At 42.3% G+C, this 24,392-nt stretch overlaps 2 long non-coding RNA genes across 14 annotated transcripts in view; one reads left to right on the forward strand and one right to left on the reverse strand.

Annotated features, from left to right (window-relative positions):
• Positions 1-625: 625 nt before the first annotated feature.
• On the reverse strand, positions 626-4,905 carry LOC123383943. The gene is made up of 2 exons (XR_006594383.1): positions 4,608-4,905; positions 626-3,138 (listed from the first exon to the last, which is right to left on the reverse strand). It is a non-coding gene; the product is annotated as an uncharacterized LOC123383943 (long non-coding RNA).
• LOC111559527 overlaps positions 1,162-24,392 on the forward strand; it is an 81,337-nt gene continuing 58,106 nt past the window's right edge. For 4 of the 13 annotated variants that reach the window (XR_006594378.1, XR_002740559.2, XR_006594379.1 and 1 more), the window contains exons 1-4: positions 4,924-5,063; positions 5,402-5,581; positions 6,734-6,833; positions 11,892-12,198. This is a non-coding gene — a long non-coding RNA (uncharacterized LOC111559527). Of the gene's footprint in view, positions 1,529-4,922; positions 5,064-5,401; positions 5,582-6,733; positions 6,834-11,891; positions 12,199-24,392 lie in introns of those variants that run through there. The other 9 variants (XR_002740555.2, XR_002740557.2, XR_006594381.1 and 6 more) reach the window with 6 other exon arrangements.

The raw sequence follows: 24,392 nt of genomic DNA on the forward strand, positions 1-24,392 counted from the left end.
CTCTCTGTCTTTCTCTGTCTCTCTCTCAAAATAAATAAATAAACTTTTTTAAAAAGTTAAAAAAATGAAAGAGGGGACAAAACCCCTAACCTACATGCAGTTACTTTGGAATGTTAAGAGAATAAAGGTTCCACATGACTGCCCTTGCACACCACTCTGTGCTTCTAGTCACGGTTGGGAGGAGGAAAGCCCTCCTACTTTGACCTTAAGCCCAGCCTAAAAACTTAGAGGCTTGGGAAGTTGTCAAGGCAAAGCTAAAGACTGCTCATTTGGTCACGGAAAGTGTATTACCAATTCGTTCACTATGAAATGGAAGAGATAGGAGGTGATACAACATAGGAGGCTAAGTTGCTACCAAATAAGTTAATAGGAATTTTGAATGTTTCCTCTGGGCAGCTGACATGACAGGGCTTCAAGACCCTGGGACACGGAGAGAAAGGAAGATACTAGAAAGATCTTAGCAGAGAGAGGAAAAGTGGGCCCCCAAACAGCAAAGAGGGACAGCTGGGGCCTTAGGAAGAAGATGCCACCAGTAAGGGTCTCTTTGTAAATGTGCATTGTAGTTAAGCTCTTTGTTATGCTGCACTTTTGTAGCATGTATGAATTTTAGAAGTTGTAAAGCAAATGTGCAAAATAAATCCTTTATTTTTTTTCTAAAATAAAAATTAACTCGTTTTTTTGAGCTTCCCTCTCACTGAGGTCCAGAAATGTTGTCTAATTCAATTTGATAATCGAGAGAGAAAAAAACATAGTTTCATCATATCTCTCCATCCCTCTCCCACTGTCTCTCTCTCTCACTCCTGATTGGCATCTAAGTTTCAGAGGGGGTTTGGAGCCTCAAGGCATCATGACAGTAGAGACACTGCATCTTGTAGGGACTGCATTTGGTTGCAAGTAGGAGACAATGCCTTGTATGACAAAGAAAGACTGGAAGTAGAAGTCCAGGGTTGATAGGGTGGTTCTGTGGCCCTAGCAAGGACCCTAGCACTTTGTACCTTTTTCCTAGCATTGTGAATTTTGTCTGCATGCATGTCTCCTGGTCAGTGCCAGGTAGCTCCTTCACCTTCAGCATCTTGTTTCCATTCCAGAAGGAAAGAAGAGGAAGAGCAGAGGTCAAAAGGCACAGATTAGCTGCACCTTTTGGAAAAAATTTCCCAACTTCTGCTTATGTCTCAGCAGCCTGGATTGTGTCCTATCATCATTCTTAGCTTGAACAAAGTTTGACAATGTAATTTTGTGTTCTTTAACATCTCAGAGCAAAATGGCTGTGTGGTACTACAGAAGAGACGATGGCTTTCATCAGGCACCCGGCTGTGTCTCTCACAGATGTCAACTGTCCACACCAGCGTCCTTGGAGACACAGTTTCTCCTCAAATCCCTAGGAATCATCCTGATTTCCACTGACATTTACCTTCCTTCTTCACAGCAGATTTTATTCAGGAGACGGTGGATGGAAGGGTGACCTTACTGATTTGGGCATCTAACACCAGAGGAGACCCAAATGCTGTTTCAAAAGCTACTCATTTGGGTAAGTGAATCCGCTGTAGCATTTAGATTACTCTCTTTTATTCTTACTCTTGGGACCTGGGCACTACGGTAACATCTGCAATTTACTAAAGGCTGGAATAGATCTAAATCCCACAGAAAATAAATGTTTCCATCTCATGCTACTCTCTGATAAATTTCAGTGCTTAATTAACCCCAGAACCTCAAACAACACTCTGTAAATTCTCTGTCTCTGAGCAGTGGAATCTTGACAATGTCCTTTTGTTCTGGAATGTGAGTTTCTTTGGTGAAAAAGACACAAACACATCACCCCTTTTGTCCAGCTATTGAAAAGCAGGTCTCCAGATAATTTAAAGATACAATGAAGTAAGTAGCTTTTGCCTTTTGTCAAGATCAAAAGCTGACTTGAAGATGAATGAATTATGATTCATTCCTAATGACTATCAGCACATTACCCCAAACTTTCTGTGAGCTATTCTATCTGTTGTGTCAAAGGAACACTTTGGGGTCAAGTTTGCACTGTGTTTCATGAGTTTCTCTTGGGTCAGTGATGATTTAGGCTCCTTTAGGATTCTCTGGCAGACTGCCTTTTCAGACATCCAGCATCCTCTTCGCAGAACACTGGATGTGCAGCAACTTGGGGAATCTTCCCTGAGACACTGGTGTCTGCAGTTCCTGGTCTGACAAAAGGGAAGACTGTCCAGGGAGTCGATAAAAAAAACTGTCACTCGTAGATGTCTGAAAGGAATAAGATCCCTCTGGGAGGGCTTGGGGGAGCGGTGAGGACTTGAGAGACTAGAGCAGCTACTATTCACTCCTTTTCAGTCACAGACCTCTCCGAGAAGCTCATGAAACCTACAGATCCTCTATTCAGACACACAGCGCTCTGCAGCCCCTTTTTATGTGTGTATTCATTCAGGGGAGGCAAAGAAGGATTTAAGCTCAGGTTAACAGCCTTTACTCCAAGAAGACAATTGTTGTCCTGGCAGAAAGTGTGGCCATGCCTCTCCCATCGTGGCAGAATCTGAGGCGCAGCAAGAGGAAAGGCTGAGAAACAGCAGAAGATACAGCAGGGAGCATCGGATCCTAGCTGATTTCTTCCCACATGGCTACTCATCTTCAAAGCTGAAGATCTCAGCCCCTCCTTTGGTCCTGTCCAATCTCAGATGTAGGGACCAAGCCTGGTATTTTTTCAGCTCTGTTCTTTCACTTGCGGGTCTAGATCAAGAAGCCAGGCTTTTGCCATGTTCTTATGAAACAATCCTTGCTATATATTCTATTTTCAGGCTTGGATCTCATCTTTTGCCCTTCTGAGTTTCTAGAGTCCTGTCCCCAAGATGTGAATGGGCCTTGGATTTTTTCTCACAGCCCAGCTCTAACCTTTCTGTGCCGTTGGCCGTGATTACAGGCTGATTATAGTTCATATTATTTCCAGATGACTCCAGGAGAAAGTGTCAGCAATGAGTGATGGGCCTTTCTTAGGTCCTCTGGAGTTTTTCAGGTTCAAGTTCATCAATGAAATAGGTGCCCTTCAATACCTTTGTACCTTCTCTCCTTTCCTTCGTGAAACATTATTTTGTCAGATTCTATTAGATTCAAGGTCATATCTCCTGTCTTCAAGAAGTTTATGCTCTAGTGGGACAAAAAGAGAAATATAATGTGATATGCATCATAAAAGTAAGATAAACAGTGAGGAGACTGTGATACACAATGCTCAGAGGGAAAAAAAATACTGGTTTTGATCCAAAGAGTCTAGGAAGTCAGGGATTTGAACAGAGTTCTGATAGATGGTGATGTTTCCTACAGGACAGGCATTCTCAATCTTCTCTTTTATAGACCTTTGAGAATCTCGTGAAATGGGAGAAAAAAAGGCTAAAAAGGTCTCTGAGAACTGTGGTAAAACTAGCTCAGAATTAGGTCCTGGATTGTGGCCACAAAATTGGAGTGACCTGTACAAGTACTTCTTCAAGATGCATCTTGATGACTGTATCTATAAAATAGCATTGAAGGACATATGATTAGATGATAATCCACATCTCCATTTACTTTAAAATTATATCACTATATAATTCTATGACCTAGTTCATCACTCTGGATACTTAGGTTATTTTAAAGAAATTACATATTTTCCTAACAAAAGACACAAACATAACCCTTTTTCCTCATCCAAAAAATCATAAAATTGTTGGAAAGTGCATGATACACACACTGGGATTTTAAAGAACCTAAGATTTTACACATGTTTAAAGGGGTTCCTCAGAGTAATAAAGTCCAACCTTTACTGAGTCAATTATGTGTCAGCAAAGTTGCTAAGTGCATTATATACACTGTATCATTTAATCTTTGCATTAAGTCAGTGGATTAAATGCTATGGTTACCATTCCCATTTTACAGATGCAGAAACTAAGGCTTGGAGAGATAAAGTTACTTTCCTAATGAATCTCAGTGGATCTGAATTTAGACATTCTGACTCTTACAGCTTAAGTACCCTATGGCTGCTGTGGCTAGTGGAGTGAGATTTCCAGTGAAGTGAGATTTTTCATCAGTGTTTTATAATGTTTCTTAGGTCACAGATACTGTGAAAAATCTCATGAATTCCCAGTGTGTAAGCTTTCATCCCAAAAGACAAACACATCCACACACACACACTTACAAAAGTGCGCTTGTAGATATATTCAGAATCCCAGAAACTCTTTTGAGGGCCATCCGTAGATTCAGGTTTCCCTACTGAAAGTCAAGAGTGGCTGGAGCAGACTATGGAAGGGCTGGTCAAGATCAGTCAAGGACATAGATGACTCACCTCATCTATCTTTTTGGAAGAGTAGAGGGCATGGCTGTTAGTTCAAACAGAGGTAGAGTTGGCAGAAAAGGCCCATACAAGGATGCCCCATGACAGACTGTCAGTCTGGTGAGGTTACTGACATACCATTGTACAAGGGGCAAGGACATCAGGACTCATACCGTCCATGACAGCAGCAGCATCTTTCCCCACTCTTTATTCGCCAGAGACCTCCTTGGCTTGTCCCGGAATATAGCACCCCCTTGGAAGTGATGTAGGCCTTTCAAAACCAATTCTAGAAAAGCGCATTCTCTCTGCTTACCCTTCCTCATGGCGAGGCAGGCAGTCAAATCCAGCTGTTGAATAACTAGCACACGAAGGGTAAAAATTCTCAAATGGTGGGTAAAAACTCCAACTCAGTTGTGTTTTCCCACCGAAGAGAACCCCTTGGAAATCAAGACTGAAATGTATGTCACAATAACACATTTGCTGCTTCCTTTGCTGCTTCTCTTCCGGATGTTTGTGAATTTTTGTTTCACCCGGACGAGGCCGGCTTGCGAGGGAAAGGTGATGCCGTTCGTCCACTAGGGGGAGACTTGCCCACATTTATAACCACTCCTTGGGGCGGCCTGCCCCTGGCTTTAGATAAGAATTGGAACTTGATTACCGCAGCAGCTCATTTACTCCGTTTCCTTGGCTGAGCGAGGCATTTGAGTTTGATTAACAAGATTTTCTACTTGACGTTCAACTCTCATTTTCCGAAGCGCTGAGGACGGCAGTAAGGACTATTATGCAAATAAGCTAGTGACTCCCCCTGCCCCTCCCTGGAGGCGGGGGGGGGGGGGGGGGCGCTCGGAGATGAGTGGCTCTAACTGGACCCTGGGGGTGCCCGCAGCCCGTGCCTTATTTAGGGAAAGCGCAGCTGCCGCACCGGGAGCTCCTACGTGGGCAGGGCTGCGGACCCAAAATACGCACTCTGCAGCCGGCCCTACCGGTGCCTTTTATAGCTTGTTTGCGGCCAGGCTGACTCACACAGCTAAGACAGCAAAATGTACCTGAAGCGATGTCTGATGGTATTCAAATATCCCTATTTTCTTTTCTATTTTTCTCTCCCAGCTTCCGTCCCTCTCCATCACCTCTGCCAACTTACGCCTCCGCCTCCGGGCCTCGGAGCCGCCTTGGCAATGGCCAGTCCTGCGATTGGTTCCCAGCGGTGAAGGAGCTACTGACTCCGACCTTGTCTGAAGGTTACTTCTCAAGTTCGTGCATTTTCTCAGCGATGTGCATTCAAATTAGGTATGGAATTGTGTGTCTTCTATCAAGATTTGCAACACTCATAAACACACACACCCTTCGCTGAGTTTCATTTTTCTGACTTTGGAAATCATTTGAATCAGAAGAGTTTTCTTTGTTAAACCGGAAGGTGGAGGGCCTGAGTGTCACATAACGTGCCCACCCTTCTTACTCCTCCTTGAATTTGAATTTGTAGTGGGCCTATGCAGTTGAAGAATAGTCAGGGAGCTCAGCTATAGATCTTTATTTTCTTTTATTACCCTTAACACGTAGTATTTGATTCAGAAGAGGGACGACCATCCTTACCTGCCACTATTCTCCATATCTGGGGACACCTTCCTAATTTAATATCTACCTAAAAGCAATAAACTGATTTTTTAAAATGTTTTAAACTGAAACCAATGGTAGGTATTTTGCCTTCTAAGAAAAGAAGTATAGTGTATATTGTTGGGGGAAACAAACCCTGTCTGCTGCTACTTTTCCATTGCAGAAGAGAGGGGAGGTTGATAGGGGACAGTTCTAGGAAAATAGGAGCACTGGTAAGTGTGGGTATACAAAGGTAAGCCCTGAGCTGAGGGTGGATGTCGGGGGGCAGGGAGGAGAGGAGACTGTTCCTCCACAGGATGAATTTGGGTAGGTGTGCTCTGAAGGGAGGTGCTGTGGAGGGGGCTGGAAGAGGAGGGAATGGAGAGTGAATAACAGTGTCTGAAAGACATAGAGAAGATACGGTCTCTAAGCTGCAAACCTCCTCCGTCTCTTCCACACCATCAGTAAAGTCCATAGGTCCAAAAGAATTCTGTTGATAATTTTTTAAGTGTGGACCAAGAAAATGTCCAAGTCTCATTTTCTTTTAAAAAAAATTTTTTTTTACATTTATTTATTTTTGAGAAACAGAGTGAGACAAAGCGTGAGCAGGGGACGGGCAGAGAGAGAAGGAAACACAGAATCTGAAGCAGGCTCCAGGCTCTGAGCAAGAGGTCAGCACAGAGCCTGATGCGGGGCTCGAACCCATGAACTGTGAGATCCTGACCTGAGCCGAAGTCAGACGCTCAACCGACTGAGCCACCCAGGCGTCCCCAAGTCTCATTTTTGCGTGTATTCATTCTTTCCACAAATAGTTCTTGAACATCTACTATGAGGCAGATTTTATTCCAGGTGCTGGTGATACAAGGGTGAAGCTGGCAGTAGAAGATTCCTCCCGTCTCAGTCCTCGCCTTCAGAGGGAGGAAGAGAGACAACAAACAAGTGAACAAAAGTAAGCAAGATCATTTCAGAGAGCGCTCAGTCCTGCCAAGACTCACACAGTGGTACTGGTTACAGAGTAACTGGGGCAGGGAAGAATGTGCATGTCCCTACCCAGTCAGGAAATTGGAAACCACTCCAGGGTACTGAAGCAAGGAAACTTTGATACAGAGCATCTATTCTACATTTATTGGAAGGACTGGAGGAGCAAAGGGAAGATTCTGTCCATGGGAGGCAAGGAAGAGATAGGAAGGGAGGGACAGGGAGAAGAAATGCCTTCTCCTGCGTTTGCTGGAGACATTGGCGGTGGCTGCGGCTTTGTAGACAGCAGTCCTGAGTTCCTGCTCAGGCATAACATGTGCAAAAAACCGCAGAGGCTGTTTACCTTGGCTTCTTCAACGGATGGGTGATAGCAGCTTCTTGTTCTTAATCTCTAGGTGCCTCCGCCCAGAGGTGCCAGACTGGCTTGAAATTCTGTAGACAGCAGGTCCCTCTTCACTTTTCCACACAGCCAGATGACAATTCTAGCCTCCTCCAACATATTCCATAGGAGAAGGGAAATTTTTTGTTTCTAAAAAATAAGACCAAAGAGACTCTAGAATAAGAGACACTAGGCCATGTGAGGGGTTATCATGTTCTCTAAAAACCTGAGCATTCGATACTGACGTCTAAGGGGTCCCCAGTGAGAAGACCAGCCCCGACAATTTCTTTACACTATATGCATCTGTTAAATAGGAAGAAGGGATGTAAGGAAGTGGAGACATCGAGGACAGACAAATACTGAATTATTTTTCCACGGAGAGGAGCACAGAATGAGCCAGTAGCTGGAGCAAGACATTAGGTGAAGGGTTTTCAAGTATGAAGGGTCTGTAGTATGGTTGGAATAAGGCAGCAGGGAGGGCGAGATTGATGATGCAGGAATGAGTGGAAACTTACAGGAGCCCGCTTCTTGGGGACACGAGAAAGGCTGGGGGAGGGGGGTGGAATACACAGAATAGCTGGAAGGCGCAATGTGAAAACAAGGATTCAAGGGTGGTGGAAAATCAGAGCCAGAAGTGAAGATGACTAAGCACCCGGGAATTAGCAAACCCCTCGAGAAAGACACGGGACATTTAATAAGGTGTGGATGATGGCTTGAGCAAATCTTCACTAGGTCTTAAGGCACAGGGTGATCTGTTTCACATCATTTCTCGAATAGAGGGTTTATTCATTTCTCAAACAGAGGTGGAATATTTTAAAGCTATTTCTAACGAAACGTTTGTCTAACCAGTGTTTTCACCTTAGCCTTCCCTTTTGCAGTTTTGTCTTTTACTCTTTTATATGCATACCTTGTGTTCTTGCCAAATTGGCCCATAGGAGGCCCTCAACAAGTATTTATTGAATTAATAACAAAATTGGACTTACTCTCCCTGTCCCTGCTGGAGCTCCCAGTTCCTGCAGTCCATGTTTTCCTAGATCTGCACTTTCGTTTATGCATCTTTGTACTGTTCTTTCCTCCCCCAATACCCTCTTCCCCCTCTCCCTTTTCTGCTTCTTGAAATCTTATTCCTGTTTCCTGATCCAGCTAACATGCAACTTTGCCAAGTCCTCTTTGACTTTCTCGCTCAACTATGATATCCCTGCCCCCTTTCCTCCTGTGGAATTTTCTTTATCTGGCTGATGTCTCTTAACATTCTGTGTCCAGGGTGATGGTTATTTGTGGAATTATGTTCCCCACTAGACTGTGAGCGCATTGAGGACAGTAACCATATTTTATTCACCTTGTTCACATTGAGCCGCCCGGCACAGCCTCTGGTGAATAGGGAGTATTCAACAAATCATAGTTACGTTTTAATTTGACTTCCCTCCCCAAGTGTTAGGACTCATTAGTACACGGACAGAAACCAACTGGTGCCCTGTTGCACTGGTGCTGCCTCTTTTAGCTGTAGAACAACCTCCTAATCAGCCCAGACTACAAACAGACGGCTTCTTCTTTTCATCACTTCACTTTCATGTTTAAAGACTTTTTTTTCAAATGCAACCGCCTTCCTCATAGCCTCTGCAGAAAAACACAGAATGGCAAGTGCCCATGGACACAGGCACGTTCATTTGCACACCCGCACGTGTACACTTTCTCTTTACCTCCTACCAACTGAATCCTGATAAATATTGTGAATCAGTTTTTTGAAAGCCAGATTCATTGTGATATAATTTGCATACAGTAGAACACATCATTTAGGTGACTATTTCTATGCATTTGGATAAACACATTGTACGAGTTAGGTTCTTAAGAGAAATAGAATCAGTAGGAAATCACATCGAGAGAGAGAGATGGATGGAGAAATTTATTTCAAGACATTGGCTCACACGATTGTGGGGGCTGACAAGTCCAAAGTCCACAGAAGAAGGCCAGCAGCCTGGAAATCTTGGCAGAAATCAATGCTGCAGTCTTGAGGCAGAATTTCTTCTTCCTCAGGAAAATCCCTGTTCTGCTCCTAAGGCATTTCAACTGATTGGATGAGGCCCACCCACACTATTAGGGATAATCTCCTCTACTTAAAGTCAAATGGTTGTAGGTGTTAACCATATCTACAAAATACCTTCACAATAACACCTAAATTAGTGTTTGACCCAATGTCTGGATACAATAGCCTAGCCAAGCCCACACATAAAAAGTACCATAGGAGGCATACAGCTCTATAATCACAACCTTAATGAAGATACGGAATAGTTCAATTATCCCAGAGAATTCCTTCATGCCTCTTTGTGGTCAATACCACCATCACCCCCTGACCATGCCCCCAGCCCTGTCAAAGCCCTGATCTGCTTTCTGTCCCTGAACTTTTGTCGTCTCCGGAATATCGTATAAATGCAATCACTCAATATGTGACCTTTTGAAATTTGCTTTTTCTGCTTAATATGATGTATATGAGATTCATCCACGTTGGTGCATGTATCAGTAGATTGTTTGTTTTTATTGCTGAGTATATTGTCTTGTATGGAAGTACCATGATTCTAAATAAGTTTTGTGGATGGGAGAGGTACGCCTCCTACATTGTTCTAAATCACACATTACCAAAGTTTGAAATTTTATAGGCATGCAAATCAAATTAAAAAGACTAGAAAGCCCTCCTAGACATAACTCAATGAGAAGTCAGTTATGAAGTACACTCCCCCAATGCCTGCACAGGTATTTGGCCTTGAAAAAAAATAAATGATTTCATCGGCCACGTAAAGTCAAGCCAAGGTGTATTTTAAAAGCATCAGTTATCATCATCTTTTTATTGGCCATATGGCACAACGAACTATTTTAGGCTAGACTCCGTTAACTCTGATTTTCATAATGGCTAATGGCTAAGCCACAAAATCAGATCAGGGAAAGGTTGGACTCCCGAAGTAGTCATGAAGAATGCTAAAAGGTATAACACGGATGGTCAGACATGACAGATGGTCAGAAATGACAGACTTGTGTGTTTTGGAGTAGGTGTCAATCACTCTGCATAAAAAGGAAGTGTGACTTCTATCCACTTGATCTGACATAACAAAACTCCCTAGGACCCATGCTCAAGAAGTCAAGTTGAAAGTCTATGATCTGGTCTGGTCCAGTTGGGCCAGCCCATCTGGATTTAATGGACCTCAGTCTGCTATGACTAAAATCTCTCCCTCCTCATCTATGATATTCATGACATAGGATGAAGGCTTTAAAAAAAATTTTTTTTTTAAATAGATGGTAGGATCTGGAACAAGATTTGAATGCCTTATAAGCTCAATACCAAAGTTGACCTATTTTCCATCGTCTATTGTGGAAACAGGTAAACAAATACAAGCAAGTAATTGGACAAAGAACTAAAAAATTATTAATTGTGATAAGTCCAAAGAAGGAAGTAAATAAGGAGCTGAGGTTCAGAACATTCTAGATGGGTGAAAAGGAAGTCTTCTCTCTAAGAGTTTTGAGAAAATACGGCAGGGGGATGAGTTTGGGGAAAGAAGTTACTGACAGAAGGAACAGCATGTGTAGAGGCCCTAACAGAGATTCAGGGTAACCGGAACAGGGTAAGCAAGCAGGTGAGGGACACAGGACAGGGTCAGAGGAGATGTCAGATCACCTGCAGCTTGTGGGCATGATAAGAAGTTTGGGTTTCCTTTAGCGAAAGGGGAAGCTTTTGGAGGGTTCCAGGAACACGGGGGTCAGATGATCCGATTCATGTTTTAAAAGGATTATTTTTGCTGCTATGGGACAGCGTTTGGCAGTGAGACAGGATTGGGAGAAAGGAGAACAGCACGATGCGGCTTGCAAAAGTCTAGGTGAGAGAAGATAGTGGGAATGGAGATAAGATGAGAGGCAGATAAGAAGATAGTTGCACTTTTGGAGACGCAAGCAGGCCCTGTTAATGGATTGTGACTAAGGAATAGAGGTGAAGGGAGAAAACAGGCTGATTTGCAGATTTCTGGCTTGAATGATGTGGTAAGGGTTTTTGACATTTAATTAAACAGGAAAGACGGGTTCAATATTGGTGCCTGGAGCTCAACAAAGCTGAACTACTATTTGGGGATTTCAATATCACTAATATTTAAAGGTATGGGAATTGCTGAGATTACCTGGGAAGAAAGTGTGAGGGAAGAAGAGCCCCAGACAGAACGTGGAGGAAAGACAACATTTCATTCAAGTGAAGAAGAAAGAGGAGACCAAGAATACTGGGGACAGTGAGATAAAGAAACCCCAGGAAATGTGCTGGAAAGGAAGTGGAGAGAGTAGTGCTTTAAGAATAGGGGAGTCATCTGTGGGATGGAGCTCTGTTGAGGGAATAAAAGAAATAAGGGGAAGAAACTGGGCACTAATTTTGGGAATAGGAAAGCAACTGTTGACCTTGACAAGTTTTGATGGAAGGGTCATGGGTGGGACTTCAGAAACTGGGAAGCAGGGAAGCGGAAATATTGTGCATATGGACAACTTCGTTGGAAGTTTTGCTGTGGGGTCGAGCGATGGCATGTCCTCTGAGGGCAGAGGGAGCTGGGAGGGAGAATATGGGGTTTAACAAGATGGGAGATATTAATTATAATTACAATTATATGTGAAAAGAATGATTCCTAGTAGGTGGCACCGGTGGTGCAGGAGAGTGAAAAGACGATGCCCGAAGGAGGCAGAGGGCATGAACTTGGGGAATGCACCTGCGGCAGGAAGGGAAACATTTCCTCCACTGGGGCCGAAGGAAAGGAGAAGATGGATGCCTGTGCTTCTGATGTGGCACCTGGTAGGATGAATTAAGGACCATGGCCGGCACCTGGTAGGATGAATTAAGGACCATGGCCAGCACCTGGTAGGATGAATGAAGGACCATGGCTGTTATCTGAGAGAGGAGGGGAGAAGGAACCTGGAACACCTCAGCAAAGAGGACAAGGTAGGAAGTCATTTTTTCTTCCTTCCTTCCTCCCTTCCTCCCTCCCTTCCTTCCTTCCTTCCTTCCTTCCTTCCTTCCGCAAAATCCAAGCCTGGAGAAATGAAGCATATTGATCAGCACTGTTGAAGGCTCATGTGAGATATGGGCCGTGAATTTATGGTGAAACCAATTGTCTAGTCTGTAAGATTTTGTGCAGCCATAGTATCTAATTTTTTCAGCTGTTTTGTTCAGCTGTTCTGGTGTAGACACGGGAAAGGAGGATGTGGGGTTCAGGTAGGATTGGTGTTTTATTAGGTAGATAAAAAGGAAGGAGAATGAAGGAATGGAATGAGGTTGGAAATGATGAGCCACAGATTCTAGGTTGGACATTGTGGGAAATAAAGCCAAAGCAGTGGCTAAAGAACAGTGAGGAAATGATAGCATTTATTATTCTACCTGGGTAATATCTGCAGCCTAGGAAGCAAAATGAAAGCTGGAGATTTCAGGTTTAAGAGGTCACATTGCCATGCTAAGAGAGCAGGGACCACTGCTGTAAGAAATTTATAAGCTTTTAACAACCTCCTGTTAGAAGTGGTCATGAGCTGACTCTTTCTCTGTAAGTTACTCATAGCTTCAGGGAAGAAGAGAGCCCTGTGTTTATATTTGGGACCGCATGGAAGGGGAAACCTGGGGAGAATGTCCCACTGCATAACAGTGGTGAAGCCCTAAGGGATAGACCAAGGTGGGGCGGACAGATTCCTTGAGGAAGAGAGGAATGCCCAGGGCCTGAGAAGGATCCTGGGTCTCAAAGCAGTTGGGTGGAAAATTCCAAGTAAACTTCTCCCACAAGGAACCTGAGAACCTGTGATGGAGGTCTGATTTTGTTATCGTTAAATGTGGATTAAATTAACTCAGTTATATTTAAATAACTCCAGCAATCTCCTCAGGAGCACCTAATGAATGGTATTCGTTTCCCTATTAGAAAGGCAGCATGTCATATTGAAAAAAAAAAAAATGAAATTTAGGGGCAGATGTATCTAACCTTGGTTCTTGACCTTGCCACTATTTGGCCATGTGTTCTTGAGCAAATTGTGCCACTTCTCTGAATTTCAGTTCTCCGATCTATAAAGCAAGGCTGATAATAGTGCTTATTCATATCTTTATTCTAAGGCATAAGTAATTAAGGTAAGGAAACAATTTTGAAAATTGCAAAACTATGTGCAGCGTTAGTGTAGTAGGAATGAACACTAGTCCACAAATATAGATGTGTAAGGAATATTGTGTTTCATAATTTTCCTTTATATCATTTGTTTAAGTTTAAAAAAATATTTTATTTTATTTTATTTTATTGTATTTTATTTTATTTTATTTTAATTCCAGTGTAGTTAACATACAGTGTTGTTAGTTTTGAGTGTACAATACAGCGATTCAGCAATTCTGTATGTTACTTAGTGCTCATCATGATAAGTGTACTCTTAATCCTCTTAACCTATTTTGCCCATCCCCTCACCCACCTCCCCTGTGGTAACCAGTTTGTTCTCTATAGTTAAGAGTCGGTTTTTGGGGGTGTCTTTTCTTCCTTTGTTCATTTGTTTTGTCTCTTAAATTCCACATATGAGTGCAATCCTATGGTATTTGCCTTTCTCTGACTGACTTATTTCACTTAACATTATACTCTCTAGCTCCATCCATGTTGTTGCGAATGGCAAGATTTCATTATTTTTTGGCTGAGTAATACTCCATTGTGTATATTCCTTGCATCACTTCAAGTCTGAATCTGAGCTCCACCCACCCCTGAAAGTGCTCAAAATTCAACTTTGACATTATTCAACTGCCATGTCCTCCTACTATCTCCTAACATTCAAGGTTCTTGGTGTTTCCCATCACACCACAACATTGCTTTGGTAGATAGCCCCCGCCGGTTACTACAGAGACACCATACGACTCCATCAAGCCCAGCATCGTCTATGGCAAACTTGGTGAGGTCAGCCTTCGCAGATGGACTATGTAGCCATCCTTGCAGAGAGACTCCTACAAGGGAGAAATCCCAGGCCTACTTGAGGGAAGGGGCCTCTTTTCCTCCTCAACCTTGGGCGATTTTTCTTCTCTTTCCTTGGCCTCAAAACGAAAACAAAAACAAAAACAAAAATAAAAATCTTTCAATCACTATACTCTCCTTCTGGGGCACTTAATGTTATTTTCTCAAAGGGCTTTGGCTTTTACAAGTTCGGGAAAAACCATTACTTGGGAGTCTCTTTGCTTTTAGCTCTACCAAAATTCCTAACATGAGGATATCCCAAAGGACCTGGATACCTCTGTGAAAAGAATTAAGAGGAGAAAGTAGAGGGGCGCCTGGGTGGCGCAGTTGGTTAAGCGTCCGACTTCAGCCAGGTCACAATCTTGCGGTCCGTGACTTCGAGCCCCGCGTCAGGCTCTGGGCTGATGGCTCGGAACCTGAAGCCTGTTTCCGATTCTGTGTCTCCCTCTCTCTCTGCCCCTCCCCCGTTCATGCTCTGTCTCTCTCTGTCCCAAAAATAAATAAAAAACGTAGGGGCGCCTGGGTGGCGCAGTCGGTTAAGCGTCCGACTTCAGCCAGGTCATGATCTCGCGGTCCGTGAGTTCGAGCTCCACGTTGGGCTCTGGGCTGATGGCTCAGAGCCTGGAGCCTGTTTCCGATTCTGTGTCTCCCTCTCTCTCTGCCCCTCCTCCATTCATGTTCTGTCTCTCTCTGTCCCAAAAATAAATAAAACGTTGAAAAAAAATTAAAAAAAAAAAAGTTGACAAAAAAATTAAAAAAAAAAAAAGAGGAGAAAGTAGAGAAAAGACAACCAAAGCTCTTTTAATAAATTATATTCTGTAGTGGTTATTTTTATTAATTTATATGCAATCTTGGCATGGCGATCTTGTTGGATAGTTTGCCTCATTAAGGGACTAGCCAATTCAAGAACTTGGAAAACATTGACTTTAGGAGTAAATGAGATATACATGAAAATTTTAATTCTTTCAAGGAAGATGCTATCTAAATACCAGGCACTGAATGAATAGGAAATATTGGCCCATTTGATAATGCAGGTACTACCTTCTCTTAACTAGGAAAAGTATCCATAACTAGGCACCATTTAGGAGATCCATACATATTAACTGAACACACAAATGGACACTTATAAGCCACCTTTTTCCAAGAATGGCTTGAAGCACTGAAGCAAATTTCCTATTGAGGGTCTGGTTGCCATGTTCAGCCAGCTGGGGAAATGAGCCTCACGTGGACTGTTAGAGTCAGTCCTATTTGACTAGATAGCGGTCCATCTGGCTGAGCACACAGTTCCATCCCCTCCCATGTTCCTGTGCCTGAAACGGCAACAATAAACACCTCATTTAAGACATTGCCCCTGTGAATCCAGAAGAACAGTGGCAAATTGAATGCCACTACATGATGTGTGCAATTCATCAACAAAAAGGCTCTAAGGAGATGACAGACCCCACCAGAAATAATGTGCATGAATGAAAATTCTTACTCATTATTCCAAAATCAAAACAAGGAATCTTAAAGTATTATCTAGTTTTATTCCCTGCCTCCACACAGCCTGAACCCACTACAGCGTTACCAATGTTTACCCCAAATATCCAAACAAAGGAAATCTGTTGAGGTACAAAACATCCCTCCCTTTGCCTTTTAAGCCATCCTTTTCTACCACATTCTTGTTCACTCAAATGCTGGAGTGAAGGATCCCAAAACTTAATGTCGGAGATAAGAACAGGTGGCTAATGAGATAAAGATCTAATAAACCAGCATTCAGATTTGGAGAACTTAGTTATATGTTGGAGGCAGATTATTTAATTTGCAAAGAAAGCAACAATGTAATACATTTACTTTGCAAAATAACGGAGTGCTCATCTTTCTCAAATTTTTTAAAAGTAATCTCTACTCCCAACATGGGGCTCAAACTCACAACCCCAAGATCAAGAGCTGCATGTTCTACTGACGGAGCCAGCCAGGCACCCCTCTGCCTTATTTTTAAAATATGAAACTGTAAATAATAAAATATTTAAGGATAAAGCCAATAGTACATTTGTCTTATGAACTCCAACACATTTCAAAAAGAAAGTGAAGCCCCAAGTGATAAAGAAAATGGTCCAAGGTCACACAGACAGACGTGGGAAAACCTTGATTTAAACCTAGTGATTAAACGCTCTATGGTGACTGAGCATTTTAAGAATGTTTCAAAATGTTTTCTTTTTCTGTCTCTCCCCCTTTGTCCTTAGTCTTGATTCATCAGAGTTTGAATGTTATAAAGTACTCCCTTTTATTTGCTAAAAGAAAGAATGAATCTCTTGGCTTCCCTTATTGCTCCTGAACTAGTGGCCGGGGTCCTCACATCCGTGCCAGATGTGAGACATTGAAGCCCACCAGGTCTACAACTTTGGCCTAAATCTCACAACGTTTGTTCTCCAATTTACAGAAGTTAATTTTTTAAACCTCAAAACATTTCAGCTGAACCAGTGTGTCAATTCCAACTATGACAGTAGATAAAAACAATGTGAAATGGAATGAATGGGTGAAATGTGATGTCTGGGTAGGAGGAAAGAAAGCATAGTCAGAACCTGCTTCTAGAAAGAGTAAGGACACCACACACACACCTAAATCTTTACAACTCTGCAGCTCTGGCTGACCTCATTTTGCTCAGTCCATTAGCACCTCTTCCTACGGCTGAAGACTAGGCTAGTTTAGAACTAGTGGACATCACCAGAACTGTCCTACCACCATCCTGACATCCCTTGATGTCCAAACTTCAGTGACCTGCTTTGCTAAGCCCCAGATCTGTGTTCGTCAATGGACATCTTTCTGCTCAATCATGTGCAGCTCTTTCTACTCCAAGCACACATCGTCCAAGGTGAGACACCTGATGGCTCAGCAATACTTTAAATCACCTCTTGTTGATTCCATGGTTTGATGGTCTTGTTCGCCACCCTATCTCAACCACTCATATCTGAAGGTAAACCTTAGACATTGTCCTTAATAACAACTGTATGATCTCAATTTCCATCATCCCAATTCTGACAATCTCTACTTCCTAAGTTTCCAGCCCACTTCTTCTACTACTCCCACCTTCACCATTTTTCAACCCTTCAAAGCACTCAATCCATTAACCTGAACACATTTTCTCGGTTAACGTCCTCATAGCCTCGTTTCCCTCATTACTCCACTTAGATTCCATAGCTCATTACACTCACTCTTGTGCACTATCTCAAGAGTATATTACGTTCACTTGGAAAATGCCAGGTGTGGTTCAGTCTCCACCTACTCTGCACCTGCATCAGTGGGCTGAATGAAAAACATAAAATATTTCACTTTAAATGTATGACCACCAACCTCAGGTAGGCTCTTTTCCTGTCATGTTGTCATTCTCCCAAGGATGCTGTACCATTCACGCTTCCCTTCTCAAACCTCCCCAAATTTCTTCTTCCACCTCATTCTTAGATGATGACTTCAGTTTTATTCTATTGAGAAAATAGAATAATTTGGAAAAGGATTTCCATACTCCTGCCTCTGAAACTCTGCACTGCCTCCTTGTTAAAATGGTTGAATTCTAAGGAAATCCCCTCTGCCTGAGATCCGTGATCTCTCCGTCGTCCATGGAATTTGCCCCTGCAGTCATCCCCTCTCTGTTCTGCATCATTTAACTCTATAATTTTTTTTTTGTTGAGATATAATTAAAATACCATAAAATGCACCTCTTGAAAGTCTACAATTTGGGGCACCTAGATGGCTCAGTCGGTTGAGCATCTGACTTTGGCTCAGGTCATGATCTCATGGTTCTTGAGTTCGAGCCCTGCGTCGGGCTCTGTGCTAACAGCTCGGGGCCTGGAGCCTGCTTTCAATTCTGTGTCTCCCTCTCTTTCTCTGCCCCTCCCCTGCTCATGCTCGGTCTCTCTCTCTCTCTCTCTCTCTCAAAAATAAACATTAAAAAAAATTTAAAGTCTACAGTTCAACTGCTTTTAATTTACAAAACTGTGCAAACATTACTACTATGTAATTCTAGAATATTTTCTTCATGCCCAAAGAAGCCCTTTACCTGTTACCCCATCCCTCCATCCCCCAGTCCCTAGAAAAAACTAACCTACTTTTTGTGTCTATGGATTTTCCTATTATGGGTCCTTAATATAAAGGAAATCATACAACATGTGATCTTTTGTGACTGGTTTCTTTCACTTAACCATAATGACTTCTAGGTCCATCCATAATACAGTATGAATCAGTACTTCATTCCTTTTTTGGCAAGGTAATATTCCACTGTATGGATATACCACATTTGTTTAATCGTCAACTGATGAACAATTGGTGGTTTCCACTTATCGGTACTATAAATAACTCTACTATGAATGTTCATGTACAAGTTTTTGTGCACATATATGTTTTCAATTACCTTGGGTATATATAGCTAGGAGTGGAAATGCTGGCCTTATTGTAGCTCTGTAACTTTTAGGAACTGCTGAAATGTTTTCGAGTGCAGCTGCACGATTTTGCATTCCCCTCAGCAATGTGTGAGAGTTCCATTTTCTTCGCATTCTTACCAACACCTACTGCCCATCTTTTTTATTATAACCGTTCTAGTGGGTGTGAAGTGATATCTTATTGTGACTTTGATTTGCATTTTCCTAATGATTAATTATATCGAGCACATTAAGAAACAATGCATTCTTTCTAGTTCCCTTTGCTCTGGTTCCTTCTCTGGATGCCTTATCTGTCTGTCCTGGGACAATCTGCTGCCCAGAATATTTCTCATCTCCTCCACCCCCACCCAACCCCAGCCAAAGGTCTCTGTCCTATTTGCCATTTCTGTTCATCATGCCATCTCTTTAAGGAATACTGGTAAATGTTGATGTCACATTCCAGGTAACATATTTGCATTTTCCCAGAATTCTTAGATGACATAAAGTTTTACCCTAAAGCAACGGGTACATATAATGATGCTGTAGCAGATTGCTAAGGGAGTTATTTGGGGACAAACAATCCTTTCTTCAATCCTGGATTTGAAAGCCTAGTCAATTTCATCTCAGGAAGCCACTTAAATATGTAAGCTCCATTTTCACGTTCATTTAAAGGAGATATACTAAGTAATCATTAATTCCAATCAAAACATTCTTTCTCTGTGATCCTAGCTGTTTTGTTGTTTGTAACAAAACATGAAGATAAGTTCTAAAAATCATTTAAGCCTGTCAAAGGAAAATTTAATAAACTAGATGAAAGAGGCTCTCTTGGACATATTAATATCTAAAGTCTTCCGAATCCATGCTACTAAATACAAGTTGTATTTCAAAGGGCCTCAGGTTATAAGGACGGTGACTAATGAATTACAAAGAAAGGTAATTAACTTCCTACATTCCCTAAAAGCTTGCTTTGTGAGACCCTCTGACACTCTTTTAGTGGAGACTGTAACTTCTGATTAGCATTGTTAGGAAAATTGCCCACTTCTTTTCTATTTTCAGACTCCTTTCAGACTGGGGGTGTAGCTACAGCAGGCTGTGGAAATTTGGGAGCAGATCAGGAAAGGAAGTGTGATGTGTCAGAAGTTGCTTTGCTATTAACTCGCAGTGGTGTTGGGGCAAGTCATTTAAATGCTCTATGCCACGGATTTCCTTATCGGTAAAGTGAGGGATAAGACACGACTTGTGAGTTTCCCTCCACACCTTGTGTTCAATGATCCAAGCTTTCTCATCCAAAGGCATATGAAATATTGTAGAATGTCCCATGGCTCGTGGGGGTTTAAATAACATTTGAAATAAAAATCAAAGCCAAATAACCTTTTTGACCTGGACAACTTCTTTTCATGACTTACTGGAGCATTAAGAAAGGAGACTGACTGGGGTTCCTGGGTGGCTCAGTTGGTTAAGCGTCTGACTTTGGCTCAGGTAATGATCCCATGGTTCATGAGTCTGAGCCCCGTGTCGGGCTCTGTGCTGACAGTTCAGAGCCTGGAGCCTGCTTTGGATTCTGTGTCTCTCTCTCTCTTTCTATCCCTGCCCTGATCATGCTGTATCTGTCTCTCTCCTCCCAAAATAAATAACAAAACATTTAAAAAAAAGAAAGGAGACTGACTGATATTCCTTATGCAACTGGCATATCAAACAAGCTTGATGTGTGCATTGGAATCAAAACACGGTTTAATTTTTAGCCCCCTCCCCCCTCCCCATCCTTTAAAATGTTACCCCGTGGTGGTAATCTTTGGCCTGTGGTAAGCTTTTTCCTGCAAACTCCTGACTTTCTCTTCACTCTTAGGAGTTAATGCAACATTTACTTTAAGTGACAAATACCTTCCATTGAGAATATATGAAGTTCAGCTCTTTTTAATCACCAAAATGCCCAAATTAATTTAGTATAACATTTTCTTCCCTCCTGTAATGTGGACCTGCTTCTCAGAACAGGGAGCATGGCCTTGGACTTCCTACTACCTATATTACTCCTCAGAAAGGCCCTAGTGGGAAAGGCCTAGAGGAGGAAGAGGACAATTCTCTCCAGGATGGAGAAATCATGTTTTATGGGCCAGGCCCCAGAGTTGGTGAAAGCCGTCTTCTGTTTCTCCCATAAAGTGCTTTGGAGGACTCTCTGGAGGTTTTGTGTCCAGACCCTCTCTCTTGCAGTTTCTTTGACTCAAGCAGAAGAAAATTTAACCTGTGTTGCGAAGTGAGACTCCTTTCTCAGACTTCAATCACTTGGTGTTACGCCCTCCAACTCCCACCATCCCTCCGGGTTCTCTCCTTACCCCCCCCCCCCCCCCCCAGTTGGCCCTGTAGGACAGGATCCTCAACAATCCCATTCCAACTTAATGTCCACCATTACTGTGGGGAAACTCATGTATCCCTTGCCTCTCTAAACCCTGGGAGACCAGTCTCTAGCCTCAACAAAGCAACTGTTTGGGCCTTCTCTTTTCCTCAAGATTTCTGTGGCAGGCTCAGACGACATCCCACACTTGGCCTTACTTGCTCACTTGTAAATCAGGAGCTAGTTTTCTGTGTATCCTAATGTCAGGGCACATAATTTCAGTACTTTCTGAGTGGACACCTTAGAGGCAATCTAGCCCAAGGGCTGCTGCCCTGCAGGCCTTTAAGTAGATGGCCCATTTTTTGCCCTCTGACAGTCCCACCTGCTCCCGAAAGACGGGTATGAGGAAGCAGAACAAGGCAACAGGTCTGTCCAAAAAGAAAACAAAAAAATGTTTCACTGAACTCTTCTCCAAAGCTTTTCTCTAATGCTTTATATACCTTGATCTCATTGAACCATCCAAAATTTGAGAGATTTTATTAACTTTATAATTCTGTGTTTGAGAGTGATGGACAGGTTTATGCCTCCGTTACTAGAATCTAATATTTATTGTGTCGATGCTTCAGTTGAAACCACTTACAGGAAGAGTCTTCTTCTACCATCCTGTGACAGTCACGTTAAACCCATAGGTGACATGCTGTTACAAAAAAAACAAACAGCAAAACAAAAACCCTCAAAACAAAACAAAAAAAATTTGGAAAGATAACGCAACAAGGGAAAATATTTTAATCGCTCTAACATGAACACATACTTTGATGGTTTTACTTTCGAGTCTATAAAGCTATGGTTCTTTTATAGCTGTAATCTAATTGTACAGACATGTTTGCAATCTATTTTTTCACAACGTATTCCTCACAAACGTTTTCTGAAGTCATGCTTGGAATTTAAATGTGTACAACGTTATTCCCTACGTTGACGTGCCATTCGTTCATCAGAGACTCTGAGTGCCCACTCTGTGGCTGGTGCTGGTTGAGGTGCTGCGGAGTTGCTAAAGTTAAAAGAAGTAAATACTCTGCTTAGGGGAGTGCAGATGATTACAAGGCAGTACTGTATTTGTGACAAGACAGTAACCCATATGAAGTGGGAGTAGAGAATAACACATATCTGTGTGGGTTTTGTTTTTTTTTAAGGAAATTAGGAAGAAACCACACAGGAAGTGTTAATGTGAGATGCTTATGAAGGGCGTGTGGGAGTTTGCTAGGCAGACCAGCAGGGGGAGGGCACCCAGGTGGATGGAACAGCCGTGCAAAGACCCGGGGGTTTATTTCAGTCTTGTAAAAGGTGCGAATGCTTTCTTTTCTTTTCAAAACGGTTACTGAATTATTGGAAATTACTCAATAAGTCTCTTCTCGAGTATAGAGTTCTACTGAAAAGCTTGCTTGATCATTCGGTTTCTGGTGTTTCTTGGTCTACATCCAGTGTCTCCATGCAGTTCCAAGGATTGAGCCATCTTTTGGAAGGGCCACACTCCTTAAAGTATTGTTTCTTTTTAATGGCTTCAAATGTCTAATAAGCTAATCTACTCTCAAAGCTTCTTTGTCAAGCAATTTTTCTCTAAGTTGTTATAAGTCTAATGTTTCCTTAAAGGAACATTAGCTCTCTTTTGATATTTTAAGATGTCAAAACTACTTTTGATATTTAAAACACTCTAAGACAAAATTGCTTCAAATTTTTAGCCGAATCAATCATCAATTTCATCACATTCTCTTTACCTTTGGCTTTAGATAAAAATCTTACGCCAAAGACTTGAGGCTAAATCTTACATATTGTTGCCGTTTCTGCTGGTGTTTTGTTTAGATGTATTTCTTTACACAACCTCAGGAAGGTGTGTACCTTCATAACCCTTTGGATGATTTCAAAATATCTCTAGTTCTTTAAAAGCATGGGGGTTAGTCTGAATCTGTGTAATTTAATCTGTGGAGCAAAATCACCTGATAATTACCTACTTCTCTACACACAGAGGCGTTCTTAGGAGCATTTGGAGCTGGTTGGGCCTCTTATTTTATGCTCAGTGTTAGGTTTGCATCAATTTACTTCCATGGACTTCCTTCTCTCCTTGCTCCTAAAGCTTAGGGAAAAAATATACACAAATATAACACATTCGTAGTAGAGGACCGATTCTGAGCCAAAGGTTAGGTTCCAGTGTGTCCCCAAAGTACCTGATCCACAAGTGGGATGGGTGACTAGTCACTGACCTGCGGGGACTGAAGGCTATAGCAGAGTGAGGCTGGAGGTGGGGAGCATCCCCTGAAGGGATGGCACAGGTAGCCTGGACTCTTCCCCTGATTTTGGAGAGTGGGCGGGATAAGTTTTCCAAAGGTATTACACGTGCAGTACGTGGGCCCAAACGGTACTGCCAGAATGACGGAAAGGCTTTAGAACTTCAACACTGCTGCTGGAGTAATTCTAGAAATCGCATCCTTGGCATAGGCATAGCTTTCCTGAGAGGCTCATGTGATGTGCCATCCTTCAGTTGGCCTTGGATGCAATCATGAGTGTGGCGGAATGGGAGAAAGAACAGGCCACCTGGTAGTGGAGAGCACCCCAAAAACTTGGGTGAGACCAATCTAGGAACTCTGTAGTTTAATTGGATGAGACCTAGAGAGGGCGCATGACCTGGGAATCCCTGTGAGTTAATAACCAGGGGGAAAGGAGCTATTTAAGCTCCTATTAAAGCTATTATTAAGGGAGTTAATTATATCCATTTATACACAGAGGCTAATGGGATCTGGCAGAAGATGAGTTACACATAAACACTATTTGAATAACTTACAGTTAATAAATGTTAACTGGACGATGTTGGACACTTTCTTCAATTTCTAGGATTATAAAGATTTGGAGACTGTCCTAACACCAAAACAAACAAACAAACAAACAAACAAACAAACATATAATCCTAGAATATTTTGAGACACTGGCAGCATCACATGGTAGGAAAGTCATTGAGTTGGAATCAGAGGGCATTATTTCTAGAAGTTCTCTTACTAATTTGAGACATTCATTCATTTCACCTCTCTGGTCTCATATCCTTTATTCATAAAATGAAGCAGTTAGGAAATGTGCTACAAAATTAAAGAAACTATATGTCAGTCTCATGCATGACCATAAATGGAAAATTCTCCAGTAAAATTCTAACAAATGAATCTGCTAGCGTATTGAATGGTGCGCTTTGACCATGGTGGGGAGCGCTGTGGCCTGAATGTCCGTATCCCCCTAAAATTCCTATTTGGAAATCCTAACCCCCAAAGATATTAGAATGTGGGACTTCAGGAGCTGCATAGGTCTTGAGTGTAGAACATCCATGAAAGAGACTAATGCCCTTATAAAAGAGACTCCACAGACCTCCCTAGTTCCTTCCACCATGTGAGGCCACAGCAGGGAGGCACCATCTAGA

Source organism: Felis catus, chromosome A2, assembly GCF_018350175.1.
Source record: "Felis catus isolate Fca126 chromosome A2, F.catus_Fca126_mat1.0, whole genome shotgun sequence".
NCBI lineage: Eukaryota > Metazoa > Chordata > Mammalia > Carnivora > Felidae > Felis > Felis catus.